Here is a 7,011-nt window from a genome sequence, read left to right on the forward strand (position 1 = left end):
AGAAAAAGAAGAGATGATGTGAATAAGGTACATAACAAGAAGAACCATCCCAGCAGGAAGTTAGGGACAAACCTTCCACTTCCTCTTGTAAAATGGACGGAAAGGAAAAATCTGGAGGCGTTCCTGCAAATGCCATCATTAGAATGTTTTCAAGAAAAAATGTTGTTGTCGATTTTTCGGGAGCTCCAATCATTTAAAACTCTGTGATGTTTATCGATTGTCGTGCAATGTTCGATTGTCAGACGACATGCTATACATGTATAACGAATGTCACAGCTAAGAAATGCAAACACCTACGGAAGAAAATTTAACTTGCCTCGATCAGTCTAGACGAACTCCAAAAACAGCGTTTCCAGAAGTAAGAAATTGAGACTGAAAAAGACTCCAAAAATAAAGTCCGCGCATGCGCACACACACAAAAAATGGCGATTTTTCGGCAAAAATGATGGGTCTACAAAAACTGTCCGTGCAAAGTTTTGGAAAGTATGGCAATTATACCAGTACTCAGAAATGCTAAATAAAAAACTTTGGAAGAGATCGTATTTGTCAGATTTTTGATTTTATTTGCAAAAAAGGAGGTATTTACTTTCAAAGTTAACGTTTCAAGTCAGATCAATTACAGAGAAAATGATACGTATGCATAATAGAAGGGATATATATGCAAAATGTGACAATTATATATTGTAACTGTTAAAACCTTGACTGAATTTTAACATAAATTAGCAATCCGGTTTTTTATTTGTGTACGACATCTGAATTGAACTCGTAAGTTTTTACCAGCGTTATTTACCGATTTTTTATCAATACGAACAGATATTATTATGAAAACATTTTTAAAACTATTATCTATCAATATGAAAACTTTAAAAACCAATCTTCTAGATATTAAGGACACAACATGTCCTCTAAAAATTAACCCGTTAATATCTCTCCTCCGTGGTGAAAAATGCGCATTTTCTGATTAAAATAAATACAAGTTGGGTGTCTTCAAAAACAAATAAAAGCACATTTATTGTAGGAACGACATAAAATTTAAATCAAGGAGACAATAAATTAAATAAGAAAATATTTCTTACCGGTGGTATTAAATTCGATGTCGTATATCCAATTCACTATATATGCAAGAGTTTGAAGCGATAAATAAGTCAATATCCATAAAATAATTTAATAAATGCAATTATCCATTCAACAAAAAATAAAATGAAGTATTAATGCACTAAATACAGCCATTATGCAGCCGTATATTTGGAGACAGCGAACGACAATCCATCGTTTGTTTACATCGGACGCCATTTTGCCGCAATGCATGATGGAGCCAAAGACTTCGTTTTCGGAGTTCACGCCGTTTTTGGAGTTCGTCTAGACTGTCGATGGACCAGGAGAAAAAAAATAAAATAATCAGTCGAACGAGAACAAAAAACCCAGCCAATATCGACATTGCCGTCAGCCATTAATGTGACAGAGGCATTAATAGAGTTGTGTTTCTTTGTCCTATATTGTTTCTGACTTTCAGACAATGTAGAAGGGAAAAGGGAATTAATCCAAAGAAAAGCAGTAGCCTAGTACATGTATTTAAAAAACAAAACAAACAAACAAAACAAAACAAAAACAAACAAACAAGACACGTTGATAGCAGATTTTAATAAAATTCCATTCATAAGGAGACCCAGATATATGTACATTTTGTTCAAGAGCACGAAAGTTCAACTAGCGCATGTTTTAGGGGTATATTTTCCTTTTAGCTACACATGTATACTATTGACAAGTATCATTTGACATTGAAGATGATACGTATCTTATAAAATGGGACTCTGTAATTTTGTCTTAATTGGTGTCGTAACAAAATGTCACTACATTCATTGCAGAGACATAAATTGAAATAACAGGGATTCGCAACTCCGTCTTTAAGAGGTTTTACTAGTCCTACTGTTTCCTAAATGAGTGACGGTCTCAGTATTATTCTTGAAATAACTCTTGGTTTTATTTATGTGATATTATGTTATTTTTATATAACTTTTGTATTTATTTATGTCTCTGATTCTTTGCTATGGAGAAATAAAACCGTAAAAAATTTAATTGTGTAATTCCTTATATTAGCGATAATCAATGTACAAATTAATTTTAAGAAAGAAATAAATGTTTTACGAAATAGGATAATTTTGCACGTAATTTTGACTCCCTCTGTCGGCCATTTTAGCCCCATCCTTATACATATTCATGATGGAAAATAACTAGGGCTGGGATGATATATAGACTCTATGTGAGGGCGATACGCATATCGATACGTATGTAGAAATATCTCCACCCCCCCCCCCCCAAAAAAAAAAAGATTCCGACTTATTTTTCTTTGTTTACTTAAAATTTTGGTTTATTATATAAAATAAATATGTTAAATATAAATATGAAATTCATAATAATTGAAATAATTTTTTTTACAACAGATATACAGCTTCTACGAATAAATTATACTTATTTGATTTGTGAAGAAATGTTTTGTTCATTTCATAACAAAAAGAAAGTTTTATAACTAATTCAAAATATCGTGATTTATATCGTGTCGTGGCTCGAATATCGTGATATAGAAAAAGATATATCGTCCCAGCCCAAAAAATAACAGAGGAACACTTCGTTATAAATGTAGCGCCGACCTATAGGGCGGGGATTGGTTTCAGTCTTTACAAAAAGCTTTTCGATTACCGTTCTGGTCAATGACTTTATGCTTCATACATTTACTAATTCGTTGCTCATACATCATTTTATTTCTAGTCGATGCATGTTGTATCTAGAGATAGGAAGAAGCCTTTCATATATATTAGCTACATATATAGCATGATATCGTCAACGCAATTTGAGTTTGTTATCTCGAAATATACAATAAACAAAGCTGCAGATGGGCATTTGTTAAGCTCTAACAGATACTGGCGTTAAATGGTAAGAATATTTACCCAGATTAAGACTTTTTTAATATTCTGACACTCGAAAGTCCAGAGGTGGCTGATGAAAGAGATAAAGTTAACAGGAAAAATTCGTGAAATTTTAAGTAAAAACCTTTTTCTCGTTCATAGTAATAAGAGAAAAACCAGAAGTCTCTGACGAGACTGTAGTTCTACTGGTTTTTACTTATAACGAGGGAAGAGAAAAGTACCACTTGGACTTGAAATTTTGCAACAACCATAAAAAGAATAATAATCCTTGGTTTAGTCTCTTTTTGTTTCAAGATTTATTGCAATCAGATTAAAACTGTAGGAGGAGTATCCTTTTAAAGGGATTTTACAGAAATTTCTTTATTTAAGTAACCATTGCAACATCATTCATCAAAATGTATCTCAGTGCAGTCTACTTGCACGCCAAGTTATATTAAAATCAGACCAAAACTGTAGAAAGAGTAATGTTTTGAAAGTATTTCACAGAAATTCTATTTTTAGTAACCATAGCAACATCATTCATCAAAATCAGACGAAAAAAAGGGTGAAACTTTGTTCAATCTACTTGTGTGCCAAGTTATATTGAAATCAGACCAAAACTGTAGAAGGAGTAGCATTTTGAAAGTATTTCACAGAAATGTCTTTTTAGTAACCATGGTAACACTGTTCATCAAAATCAAAAAAAGATAAAGAGAATAATGAAGCTTAGTGTACTCTACTTGTGTGCCAAGTAATATTAAAATCAAATCAAATTTGTAGAAGGAGTAAAATTTTTAAATTATTTCACAAAAAATTTTATTTTATGTAACCATGGCAACACCGTTCATCGAAATCATAAATCGATATCTTGGTGTTCTACTTGTGTGCCAAGCTATATTGAAATCAGACTAAACTCTTGAAAGAGTAGCCTTTTGAAAGTATTTCAAAGAAAATTCATTTTTAATAACCAAGGCAAAACCATTCATCGATATTTATAAAGTGCCCCGCCACAGCATGATACGCCCGTCAAATATTGTTCAATTATCATATACATACCATTCTTTATAATGTTTGATGTACATACATCTCCTGTGGTGTAGGTATTAATTATAACAAATAACACATCATATATTTCTCAACTGGTTGTGTTCAAGATGCAACATAACTATGTTGGTATTCGACTTATTGAAGCCAACAAGCAAGATAATTATATGAAGACATGGGATTTATTTAAGTCAACATGTATTAGATATTTATGTAGACATGCGACTTATTTATGTCCACGTGCGACTTATTTATGTCAACATGCGAAATAATTGTCAACATGCGAGATTATTATGTTGAGATGTGAATTTATGTCAACTCGCTAGATATTTATGTTGACGTGCAACTTACTATCTTGCATGTTGACATGAATAAGTTGCATATCACCATAAGTATTTTGCATGTTGACATAAATATCTTGCATGTTTATATATAACTTGCATGTTGACATAAATAAGTCACTTGTCAACATAAGTATGTTGCATGTCGATTTAATAAACTCGCATGTCGACATAAGTTGCATGTCGACATAATTAACGAGCATGTCGACATAAATATAGTCACATGTAAACATTTTATCTGCATGTTGACATAAATATGTCCCGTGTCTACATAATTATGTTGCATCTTGCATCTATGATGTCCGATATTGGCGTTAGTGAATTTACCAACATTAAAATCAGATTCTCTAAAATGATTGGAAACTTGCATGTTATCTCGCACATAGACATAATTATCTTGCATGTTGACCTACCTTTCTCGCATGTTGACATAATTTATCTTGCATGTAGGGGGCAGAAATTTGCCACCATATAATTACCTACCTCAAATGCTTTAGATGCAGCTTCTGACCTTAATTTCTAGATGTGACTAAATGTAGATTGCTGATTATTTACGGCTTCAATGTGGATTATGCAGGGCCAAATACGCATGGGTGGTGTACCTCTGTTATCATGCGTTTCCATACGAAGGAGATGGGCGAACATAGCGTGCAGAAAGCCTACAACTTCAGATACATAAAAATCTTGTTCAATTTGTGAATTTAGTATTTAGAGTAAAGTTCTCATTATTGAAATTTATGAAATTATGATAAACAAAACTTTTCTGAGGAAAATTTTCTCGGCAAAATTTATTCTTTTATAAAATAATAATTTGGTTTTCGTGGGGTTCGAACCCAAAGCAATAAAAATCCTGAGTATCATTTTCTTTCGAGACTAGCACGCTAACCACTAGACTACACAAGTCCTGATGAAGGGTGGCATTTAAATCATGTTTGTGATATGACCATTGACTAATTGGACTTCAAGTATTTCTCGAAAAGATGCGAATGTTGTGTCAAAAAAGTATATTTTTAAGGTATAGTGGGTCTTTGCTCCATATTTTTGGTAACCAAAAAATGTATATTTTCATGCAAACTTTAAGGATTAACTTTCAAAAAAATGGAGCGAAGACCCACTCATATCGAAAAATAGTGTTATAGTATGAGAAAATGACTCTTTTTGCCCTTTTTAGTGTGTATATAATATTTCATAGGCAAATAATTTCAATCTTTGAGGGATTTTTGCAAATTGTAGAAATTCTACATAAAGTATATTTTAAGTGAAATATCAAGGAAAATTTTAATATAATTGAGATTTAATTTTTCACCTTCATGTTTGTCACACTATAGGCTTTTCGCTCGTCATGTTCACCCATCTTCTTTCATGATTTAATTTTTAAGGGTTAGATTTTACCGTAAAGAAAAAAAACACTGCCTACTCCAAACTATTTTCTTTGTGATGAAATGATGTGATACTATTTCATGCCTCATAATTATTTGAATGTACGATTGAGCTACATGTTTGTCATTTTTAGCTCACCTCAACGAAGTTGAAGGAGCTTATTTAATACCCTCGGCGTCGGTGTCGGCGTCCCAGGTTAAAGTTTTTGGTGCAGTTTTCTTTTCAAGTACTTTTGTGGCCTATATAAATCAGAGATGCATGTAGGATGCTTCTAGCATGTTTCATTGTACCAGTTAAGGTTTCAGATGCTGCAATTTCAGCAGAAGAATGACCAAGTTAATGTTTTGGGAGCAGGTTAAAGTTCTAAGGGCAGGTTAAAGTTTTTGGACAGGTCTCATTTCCAAGTAACTATAAGCCCTAAATTGACCAAACTTGCATGGATGATACATCTAAGGATGCACACTACCACGCTTGCTTCGGGTGTTGAATCTGACCTACATTTTCTGGATGAGTGACCAGGTTAAAGTTTTTAGAGAAGGTCTCATTTCCATTAGTAACAAAAAGCCCTATATTGACCAAACTTGCATGGATGATACATCTAAGGATGCACACTTCCACGCTTTCTTCGGATGCTGGATCTGACCTACATTTTCCGAATGAGTGACCAGGTTAAAGTTTTTAGAGCAGGTCTCATTTCCAAGTAACTATAAACCCTATATTGACCAAACTTGCATGGCTGATACATCTAAGGACGCACACTACTGGACTTGCTTCGAATGCTGGTTCTGACCTATATTTTCCGAATGAGTGACCAGGTTAAAGTTTTTGGAGCAGGTCTCATCTCCAAGTAACTTTAAGCCCTATGTTGACCAAACTTGCATGGATGATACATCTAAAGATGCACACTACCAGGCTTGCTTCGGATGCTGTATCTGACTGACATTTTCCAGATGAGTGACCAGGTTAAAGTAAACTATAAGGGCTATTTGAACAAAAACTTGCATGGATGATGCATCACAGGATGAACACTCTCAAACTTGCTTCAGATGCTGGATATGACTTACATTTTCTGGATGAGTGACTTGTTTAAAGTTTTTAGGTAAGTTCATACCCAAGTAACTGCAAGCCCTATCGGACTTAAATTGCATAAAAGTTACATCTAGAGATGCACACTTCTAGATTATTAGTTTGGGACTTTGCCTTACTTAAAGACAACATTCTTTGAGGTGAGCTCTGTAATCTCTGATTACCTATGTTTAAATACATGTACAATCTTTACAACTTAGATGAGAATCTTGCAAGCATCAACAGTACGTCTTACACGTGTACGTATACTGTAAGAT

This window comes from Saccostrea echinata, unplaced genomic scaffold (assembly GCF_033153115.1).
Source record: "Saccostrea echinata isolate AGI-Se365-2 ecotype Australia unplaced genomic scaffold, CSIRO_AGI_Sech_v1 ptg000054l, whole genome shotgun sequence".
NCBI lineage: Eukaryota > Metazoa > Mollusca > Bivalvia > Ostreida > Ostreidae > Saccostrea > Saccostrea echinata.